The sequence below is a fragment of the Emydura macquarii genome, unplaced genomic scaffold (assembly GCF_026122565.2).
Source record: "Emydura macquarii macquarii isolate MOO-44397 ecotype Brisbane River unplaced genomic scaffold, CSIRO-AGI_Emac_v2 contig_499, whole genome shotgun sequence".
In the NCBI taxonomy this organism is placed as follows: Eukaryota; Metazoa; Chordata; order Testudines; family Chelidae; genus Emydura; species Emydura macquarii.
Window position 1 is genome coordinate 1,613,586 of NW_027130636.1, and position 10,163 is coordinate 1,623,748.

At 40.0% G+C, this 10,163-nt stretch overlaps 1 long non-coding RNA gene across 1 annotated transcript; it reads left to right on the forward strand.

Annotated features, from left to right (window-relative positions):
* Window positions 1–2,135: 2,135 nt before the first annotated feature.
* On the forward strand, window positions 2,136–6,562 carry LOC137146958 (uncharacterized). Its single transcript, XR_010918105.1, has 3 exons — window positions 2,136–2,266; window positions 3,675–3,819; window positions 6,155–6,562. It is a non-coding gene; the product is annotated as an uncharacterized lncRNA (long non-coding RNA).
* Window positions 6,563–10,163: the final 3,601 nt, after the last annotated feature.

The following is a 10,163-nucleotide window of genomic DNA, read 5'->3' on the forward strand; positions in this document are numbered from 1 at the left end:
TCTTCAGCTGGTGATTCCTCCATGTTGCTGGTTACTGTTGCTGTCAGTTGGCAGACCAAAATGGTGGCTCAGCAAGATGTGTTGAGAGGCTGGGACAACTTCTTGTGACATGCAGAATGGACAGTCAAGTTTTCCCACATTACATCATGAACAAAGGGCTGGCTCCATTTTGGGAGGAGCTAGGAAGTCTGGGATACAGTTGGTCTGTGTACTGCCTAGTGGACACTGGGGCCCTGGCGTAGGGCCTGGCTCAAACATTCGTAACCTAGGATCACCAGTGAGTGTGGATGCTCAGGCCCTGGGCTTTCAAACCCAGGGTCTGCAGACTCAAGTCCCATTAACCTTGCACTTACGTTGTGGTATAGACATGCCCTCATTGTTCCCCAAACAATGGCAGGAAGCCTGGCTAGTTAGGAACTATGTACTGCCCTGGAGAAGAACTACCACTTAGAGATCTCTGTGGACTCTTGGTGCTGAGGGAAGCTTCTCCCCAGGTAGTGGCAAGAGACCTGCCTCCAAGGAAGGCACCCAAGTCAAAAGAACCCTTTTGGTAAAGGGTCTGGATGAAGGGTAGCAGTGAATCAAGTGGGAACAGATGAACTAAGAGTGACTCTGTCTCTCAGCTAAGGCACTGGGGTGAAGGCCTGCTTGTTGTCCATTGGGCCTTTGGTTAATAAATTAGACCCCTCAGAAGAGATGGTGGGTTCCCTACATAAATCCTTGCTGAAATTTTTGATGGCACATTAGGGGAAACTGAGGCAAAGAGCCCCTACAGTGCCACATCTGGCCATAAGTGGTGCTACTGGACAAGCAAAAGCCTGCTGCAGAAACTTTTCATTTTAAATTGACATTTTGAAATGCAATGACTGTTTTCGTTTCATTGTGACTTAAGATGTCATTTTTTTAAACTCGAAAACAACATTTGATTCTGAAATGTTAATTCATTGCACTGATCTTGCCTTCCAGCTGAAAATGTTGGAATACTTCATTGCATCGCTTCCAACCTGAAACTTTTTTGATTTTTCATTTCGTGAATTTATTTTTTTGATATTTTGACTTTTCATTTTGGTTCAGAAAAGAAACTAAATGCAAAGTGTCAGAATTTCCTGGCGGACAAAAATTCACTTTTCGAACAGCCCTAGTAGTTATTTACATCAGGCAAAGGGGGCTAATATGTTACCATGCTGATGTAAATGTACACAGATGGCACAGGGCATTCAGCAACAGGCCCCTACATTCACAATGAGGTCAGAACTACAGTTTGGGGAGAATGTAAATATTGGTAAATCAAGTTTTTATGTGACTGTAACAAGCTATCATGCATGAACTCTGCTTGAGCAACATAGTTGTGAGAGGTTGATTTTACTGGAGTTATGTAGTCAAGAGTCCACTTTCACATTACAAGCTTGCGCCTTGACTAATTGTATTAGTGTAGTTGACAGATATGTAGTTGTTTTTAATTACATTTGTGCGGTTTATTAGTGTTAGAGGAATTACAGTATTAGTAGCTGTGAAATTCATATTTTGAAAGATCAGGGGGTTTACATAGTTCTATTAAAACGGGTCAGACCCTCTCACTGAGACTTTTGCAAATGTTTACTAAAGCAGTTCAGCACAAATTCAAGAAAACAAAAGCCAGAAAGTTCACCACAGTGGTGTATAAAAGTATAATTTATAAATATAGCAGGCAGTCATGGGAATTCACATGCTACTGTTTCATTAGAACCTGCATTTGTCTAGCATATAAATGCCTTTTCTCTGGTGCTGTACAGGGAGATTTTGAATAGATCAGTAAAAGGGCCAATGACTACGTGATAGTGCATCATACTTGTTGCTAACAGCAGCCAAAATTGATAGGCCAGGCCTGTGCAGCCTTGGCCTGACTAAGCCAGGAGGGGAGGGGATCCCCTCTATCAACCTATGCTTGACCCTACTCTCCCTTCCTGATGCTCTGGGAGATGTGCTGGGATCTGTGTTTCAGGAAAAGACCAGTAAGTTTATTTATGCATGCGCTCTGGGAGATGTTTGTCCCAGCCTTGAGATATGCAAATTCTGTCAGAACATACCTCGCTAATTAAGTACTCTGGTAATCTTAGGTCTAGCTTTTGAAACTTTTTTTTCTTGTCTACTAACAAAGATAAATAGGGGAGGAATCTCTGTTTGGAATCAATGAGTGAGTGTTTTTTGGATCCTCCAACGACTGCTGGAAGATCTGGCCAATCGGAAAGCCTTCTCTGTTCCCTCTTGAAAGCCGCCCCAAACTTCGGTAATTATTAAGGGTTGAGGGTTGGGGTGTTTTACTAACCTGTTGCAGACGTGTGTAAGTGCCTAATTAAAAGTATAGCTTTGAAGTAAGAGCACGCTCGTGTGGTGCTTGAGCCTAAATAAAGCATAGCTTTGTAGTAAGAGTATTGTTGTATTATACTGTTTCTACCAGTCCATCTATCAGCTGGACAACCGTGTCTCCATTTGACTTATTTCCTGACACCACCTCGCACAAAGTAAAGTTACCATAAGCTTTGGGTTGACAGAACCCCAGATAACAATGCCACCTCTCAGAAAAAGTATATCGCTATTTTGGATGTTACTGATTTGATCCATACCCTTATGACATAAGTTAGAGAGACTCTGTCACAGTCCGGGGTGCGATCCAGGCCAATGAGAGGCTGTGCCACCGCTTTCCCCATAACTCTGGGTGCCGCATAATGCTTTGCTGTTGTAGCTTCCAACCTGGGTCGCTCACGAACAGTGATTTGCTACTTTAACTGGAGTTACCCAAATGGTTCAATTTAACCACAATACTGGATTAATTTTTATTAAAAAATAAAACAAGTTCATTTAAGTATGAGGAGAGAGATTTGAAATGAGTACAAGTATAAAGTATTAAAGTCAGAGATGGTTACAAGAGAAATAAAGATAAAACACTTTCTAGTACAGTGGCTCTCAAACTTTTTGTATTGGCAACTCCTTTCACACAGCAAACCTCTGAGTGCTACCCTCCCTTGTAAATTAAAAATATTTTTTTATATTTAATACTATTTTAAATGCTAAATTTATAACCTTATTGTTTAAAATGAATCTACCTTTTCTCACCACTTTTAAATTAAGACTAAAACACATTATCGAATTATTGTTATAAGCAGAAAAGTTATTTTTTTTAATAGTTACTGCTTAATACTGGGGGATGCAAAGAAACTTTGTCAATGTCACTTTTCACAGCGGACTTAGCACCCCATTACCACCCTTACTTCTGCGCTGCTGCTGGTGGCGGCGCTGCTTTCAGAGCTGGACAGCTCACGACCCCCACATAATTAGCTCACAATTCCCTGAGGCGTCGCAACCCCCAGTTTGAGAACCCCTGTTCTAGTAGCTAAACTATACCCATCTATACTTGGTTCAAGGTAAAATCCTTATCACAGATTTCCAGCAACATTGCTGACCAAAATGTCAGGTCAGGGAAAATCAAAAGGCTGGTTCGTTGTCTTCTTAGGTGAAAGGGAGAAAGGGGGAGAGAGCTTGGGGGTATCTTTGCCCCTCACTTTTATAGTCCAGTTACCTTTTAAAATGCATTTTCTTGAGGGATACCCCTATATAACGTTCATTCCAACTGTGAGGATGGAGACATGGAGTCTTGTGGTGAAAGAGCTTCCATGCTATTGTTTGTTAAAATATAGGTCGATCTCTTCCTGCCCCCCTCTGTTGCCAAAGGATGGCCACTTGACAGGTGACTGCCCATCAACTTTGATGACTCCAAGCTAGAAACATCAGCTTGTTCTTTGACTTTGAGAAACTGGTTTACCCATTCCTCAGACTTGTCTGGTAAGCACATTGTAGTTGTAATTTTAGCTTATGTTCATAACTCTTAATATGCATTTGGTACATGCATTATAGAAGAATACTGATGATAATTGCGGTGTTGCGTTTTAAATGATACCTCACAAGGCATATTTTGCACCAAGATTATTATAATAACGTGTTGGATGTGAATACAGGGGTGCTTTCGGTCACAGACTGCCATTGACTTTATTGGGCATTGTATTCTAGTCTAGTCTATATAGGTTCTTATAGTACCTTCATCACCATCTAAGCACCTTCTGGTCATATATTAAACAACATGACTAAACTCTGTCATGTGTCCCTCATGACTTATCCTAACATGTTGATCTGTACTTTGTCTAATTTCCAGAGACAATAGTCAGTGCAGTGATGCACATGGAAGATATTGATGACAACACATACTCTTGTTATGCTGTTCGAGGTGCCAACATTTTTGCATGTTACCCATCTTTACTCAAAATGTTCTAGCCCAGGATAGTCTCGCTCTCATTTTGGCAACAAGAGAAAAATTCACACTGATGATAAGGAGGGGGAGGGACCTTACCAGCTAGTTTCATTTTCCAAAGTGCCCATTTCCTTAAACATTTCCAAATTATCTCATTATATTTATTCTCTTTCTTGATGTTGTTGTTCTGTTTACCCAGCGTCACTCAATGAGCATCTCCAGTCTCTTTCCAGCCAGCATGCACAATACATTACAATTATATAATTATGCCATTGTAATCAAATAATTAAGATGCACATTAAATACGCATTAGAGCTCACAAAGGAAAGAGAGCCTCAGACATGGGCATTGAATGGGAGGGAGGCAGTCCGTGCTGGCTTTAATTGCATCTCGCTTTTTAATGAGTCAAGGACTCCAGGTCTCTGGTCTCAGGTGGCGAAGAATGGTTGAGTTCAGGCTGCTGCATTTTAAATAAGCAACGAAGGTTAGTATGAAGGGCCCCTGTGGACTGATATGCGACCAAGCAACCAAACAAATACATAACTAAAGAGGGAGCAATTATAAAGCATTATAAAGCATTTTTGCCCAGAAGACCCCCTACCATTGGAAACCTCAGCTGTGCAACACGAGAAGACCACCTGTGCTTGATGTAATTCTCCTGCCAGTATTTGGGCATAGAGTGGATGAGTGTGAGAGTTTTTTGCCGACAGTGGCTTGGGTTCAAATAATGCTGAGCAAATCACCTGTGAAATTAGTCTGATGGTCTCATCCTAGTCCTAGTTTGTTGACTATAGAGAGCCACACAAATTGGCATGTCTGGGTCTCCGCTCAGCATGGATCCAGAACTGAGATAAATCCTGCATCGGGTGCTCCAGGTCACAATTTATATGCTTTAGCTGAGGTCATGTGACCCAAAATGGCAGCAAACTCGGCTTGCTGGAACCAGAAATCTGTGGCCAGGATTGATGTAAGGTGAAATTTTCAAAAGGCGCCAGTAGGAGTTGAGGGTCCAAATCCCATTAAATCCTGAATCCCCTCGGCAAACAAGTTTGAAGGAAAAACTGAGGCCAAATGAATGCTTTGGTCAGGATTTAGCAACTGTTTGGTTGTGGAACTGATACTTTGTAGTCTGCCTTAAGTCCCAAGCAGAGAGTGGAGAGGCCTGCCTGGGAAATCAGGAAGCTGCAAGAGAACAAGTTCTAAATCTAGGTAGAAAAGCACAATTCTCTATGCAAATGACTTCTGTGTGTAAATCAGCAAGTGGGATCAAAACTGAAGTAGAGGACTTCAAGTGAGGATTTCAAAAGCAGAGTGCTAAATTGGGGATAGTAAAGACTGAGGGCCAGATCCTCCATTGGTGTTAATTTAGTGTAGCCTCATTGATTTCAGTGGAGGCACACCAACCTACACCAGCTGAACATCCGGCCCAGAGACTCTGCAGCTCAAACTCAAATCAGTAAACCTCAAGCGGACATTGCTCAGACACAGCAAAAACATAAATATACGGAGCATAGAGCAAGAATATAACTAAGTGCAAAGAAGTGATATTCTTTCACACATGAGTAGATCTTTGCAATAGAGACTTGGAGCTTGATTCATAGCTCTCTCCCAAAACCTTTTACTAATACACCGACAAGGGCATTGATAATGAGATTCTAAAATTCCCAGACAAAGAAAAGGCCTTAATATTATCTAGGAAAGTGGACACAATAAGAAACAAAGTGAAAAGGACAATGTTCTTCTCTGATACATGTGTAGCCACTCAGAGAAAAATAATGCTGTTTATAAGAGGAAAGATTGGAAGGAAAACATAATCTTCTGTAAGACTCAAAGTTCTTTAGAGGAATCTAATTAAATTCTTCCATGATCTAGAGGAAGCAATGTCGTTCCTGGATCTCTTGGAAAATCAAGAAGGATATAAACAATGGCTGTGTGAACCCAGAAGATGTCTGTGGCAAAGGAAAAGCAGATGAGAGAATCAGAGGTGAACTCCTGAAAGCTCAGTCATATCTCTTTGCCATTCCTTTGTGGTGTTTATTTAAAGGGCTGTAAAATACAAACGTAGATGCCAATAGCTGCCATATTAAAACGTATTTTACATGTTTTATTTACACAATAGCCCTGCTTTGCTGGGATGAGGATAAAGTTATGAGAGGGGGAATGGGACCAATTAAAAGAAAAATGAGAGAAAAAGAGAAAATTAGTATTAGGATGTAAATATACTCAATTTGCAGGTGTCCCCGCCTTATAAAGACTCATCTGTAAAATATACATTCTTCTTCTTCCTCCTCTTCTTTTTCTTCTAGTGGCACCAGCTGAGATCAGGATCTTATTGTTCTAGGTGCTGTACAAACTTATAGTGAAAGACAGCCCCTGCTCCAAATTTCTTGCAGTCTAAATGAACAAGACAGACAAGATGGGGGAAGGAAGCATCATTCCAATTTATAGATGATGTGAGTTGACCATGGTCTCACATCAGTTCTTTAGTAGAATTGGCAACTGAAACTGCTCCTCTGCAGTCTAGTGTAGTCCTTTAACTAGAAGACCGTGTCGGTGTGGATGTCATCACTACCTCCCTTTTTTATTTTTCATTTTTCAACCTTTTATGAGAGCTCGCCCATCCTTTCCACTGTTGGGTTCCCCTCTACTTAATATATCTCTTGTTTGGCTTCCTCTTGGACTTCCCTTCCTCTCCTCCATCTAGCTATAGCTGGCACGTCTGTTTTCTCATCTGCACTTTGTTATGTTTATAAAATAAATAGCAGGATTTTAATTAGGCCATTTTTGGCCATTTGGATTGTAAAAGTTGTTATTTTTATTTTTATTTTACTATTGAGGCTAGCACTTTTTTTTTTAACTTTTTGGTTGGTTTTATATATATATATATATATATATATATATATATATATATATATGTATATATATGTATATATATAATTTATTTATATTTTAATGTTTTTAATACTTATTTAAAACTTGTAATTGGAAGACACAAGTGGGTTTTTTTTAGAAATAATAACATTTTTTAATTTAAAATATTTACTATTATAAAACATTTTTATTTAATATTGAATTTTTTTATTTTAGAACATTTGTTGATACTTTAAGCAATGATTTTAAAACATATATACTTTAACAATATAAACAGCTTTACACAATAATTTTTGGTAATTTTTCAAACAGGATAATTAATGATTAGTTGTTAGCTTCGGACAAAGAGATGATGGTTTTAAACAAACTTATTAATAGCGAACAGATCACTGTACATACTCAAAGCCTCACAGAGACTGCTGTGGTGGTTTGTTACATAACAAAAGATTAAGGATATTTCACATAGAATTAATATAACTGAATCAAGCTTTGGGCCTACATTATCCCCCTTTTGACCCTTCAACATAACAAGTGGAAATGGGTCATTTTAAGTCATTTTAAAGCTATGTACTGTGAGTTGATTTTAGCATGAGGTTTTAGTTTAATGTACATTTTTATTATTTAATAGCACATAATTCACAAACAGACACAACTGAGAACTAGTACAATTAACAATGGATGGAAAGCAATACATAATATGCTTTTAATTGTAGGAGACTAACTCGTGAAAATATTATACTAGTGATATGGTGTGATTTTTTTTTTTTTTTAAGCTGTGGTAATTTTTAATATATTTTTATTGGTATGGGAGATTTGGATGGTGCACTTTTAAATATTTTGGGGGATTTTGTTGCAAAAACTGAGTTACTGTCCCCTTCGGACAAACTTCTCCTCTAATCCAGCCACTTGCCCTGGTGACACTCATCCATCTCCTGATTTCCCTCTCTTTTCCCCTCCCTTATTCTTCTCCTTAACCTCTCACTCTCCTCTGGCTCTTTCCCTTCACAAAACAAACATGCTTCAGTCTCTCCCATCTTAAAAAAAACCCCAAACACTCTCGACCCCACTTACCTTTTCACCTACCTCCCCATCTCCCTTTCATCTCTAGGTTCTTTAAGCACACTGTTTACAACCACTGTCTCGAGTTCCTCTTCTCCAATTCCATCCTACATCCCGCATATCAAAAATTAGCTACTTATTGTCACTTTCAAGGTCCTTCAGGGCCTATCTCCACCCTACAAATCATCTTCCATTCACTATTGAGATAACTCCTCCCGACTCCCATTGTCCACGATGACAGCCTCCATCACCCACTGTGACCTCAAAGTAGCACAGTGTAATCCTCATATTCATCATTCATATATGGTTGTGATATTTCATACAAAACATGCCATATAAGATATCACAGGAAAAGTCAAAATCTGCTGAAACCCATTGTTCTGTCCAAATATGTATATCATTAGTGGGTATGGAGTTATAGGATTGTGCTGTATGGTTGTTACTGAAAAGTGTTGTACGTTTGGAAGTCTCTACTGCTAAACAGTGAATCATTCTCAGGGGAATTGTAATCAAGGGATTTACAATTCAATGGCCATTGCACAAGCACCACACAATGGGGATTGCTCAAGCCTGTGAGTCCGCAAAGCCCAGCAGGACATGTCTGGGCTAGTATTTTCCAGACACCTGGACTGAGGGTATAAAATGAAGGACAGTGGCATCATGGCTGGGTCTCTCTCCTCCCCCACCTACGATGAAATCAACAAGATATTGAGAAGACAAAGATTTGAACTGAGGAAACTGGTCCCAAGCTTAAGGGAGAAACCTGTTTATTAAGAACTGTTACATCCAATGGGGTGAGAAAACTGCTTGATCTAAATATTGCCTACTGTAATAAGGTTTCAGATTTAGATTGTGCACTTATCTTTTATTTTCTTTGGTAAATATCTCTGACCTATTATGCCTACCACTTATAATCACTTAAAATCTATTTTTCTGTAGTTACTAAACCTGTTTTACATTTTACCTAAAACAGTAATTTTTGGTTGAAGTGCTTGAGAAATCTCAGCTCAGCCTACAAAGGCTTGTGCGTGTCCTCTCTACATCGGGAGGGAGGGAGGGAATAGAGGAGGAGCGGACTGGGTAATAAATTTACACTGGTCAGGCTTCTGACTACGGCAAGATGGTACAGCTCTGGGGTGCAAGGCTGGGGAGTCGGGGGAATTGGCTGGTGCCTTTTCTGTGTGATTCATGAGTGATTCAGGGAATATTCGTGCAATTTAGCTGGGTCTAAGGCTCCACCTGCTGTTGGACTAGGTGATAACAGTGCCTGGAGGGGTTTTCCCCTTGTCACTAGCAAAGCATTGTGAGAGACAGCCCAGACTGGAGAGTTAAGAGGGCACAGTGGTACCCCAGTTCCGGGTGGTATCCTGGGGATCCCATCATACCCCCTTGTTACATTTTGAAACTAACTCCTTTCTGTTTTCTCCCATTCTGCCCCTCACACATGGGAGACATATGCAAAGCTACCTCATTATCTTCTATCAAAACACTCCTGTGCCATGAGGCCTACAAAAAATTTGGCAATGGTGTAGATGCTAATGTGCTGAGACAACTGCCTATAATGCTGACGAATGTGTCATTGTTTCCTTGAACGCCCCCGTTTGTCTGTATCCATCTGTTGTCACTTGTCCTATACTTAGATTGTAAGCCTTTCGGGCAGGGACTGTCCTTTTGTTCTGTGTTTATAAAGTATCTAGCACAATAGGGTCCTGGTCTATGACTGGAACTCCTAGGCAATGTGGTATATTCTAATATACACTACTATTTTCACAGGGCATCACCACTTCAAAATGGAAAACATGGTATCCTGAGATCAGAGGTAAATGTGGAGGATAGCACATGTGCATGGGAAATGAAGGTGAAGGTGTGTAAAGAGGGCAGCAAAACCCGTAATATTCTAGTTTATCTCCTTAGAAGAAAACTCCTTAGAAGGGAATTCTCCAGTCTCTCT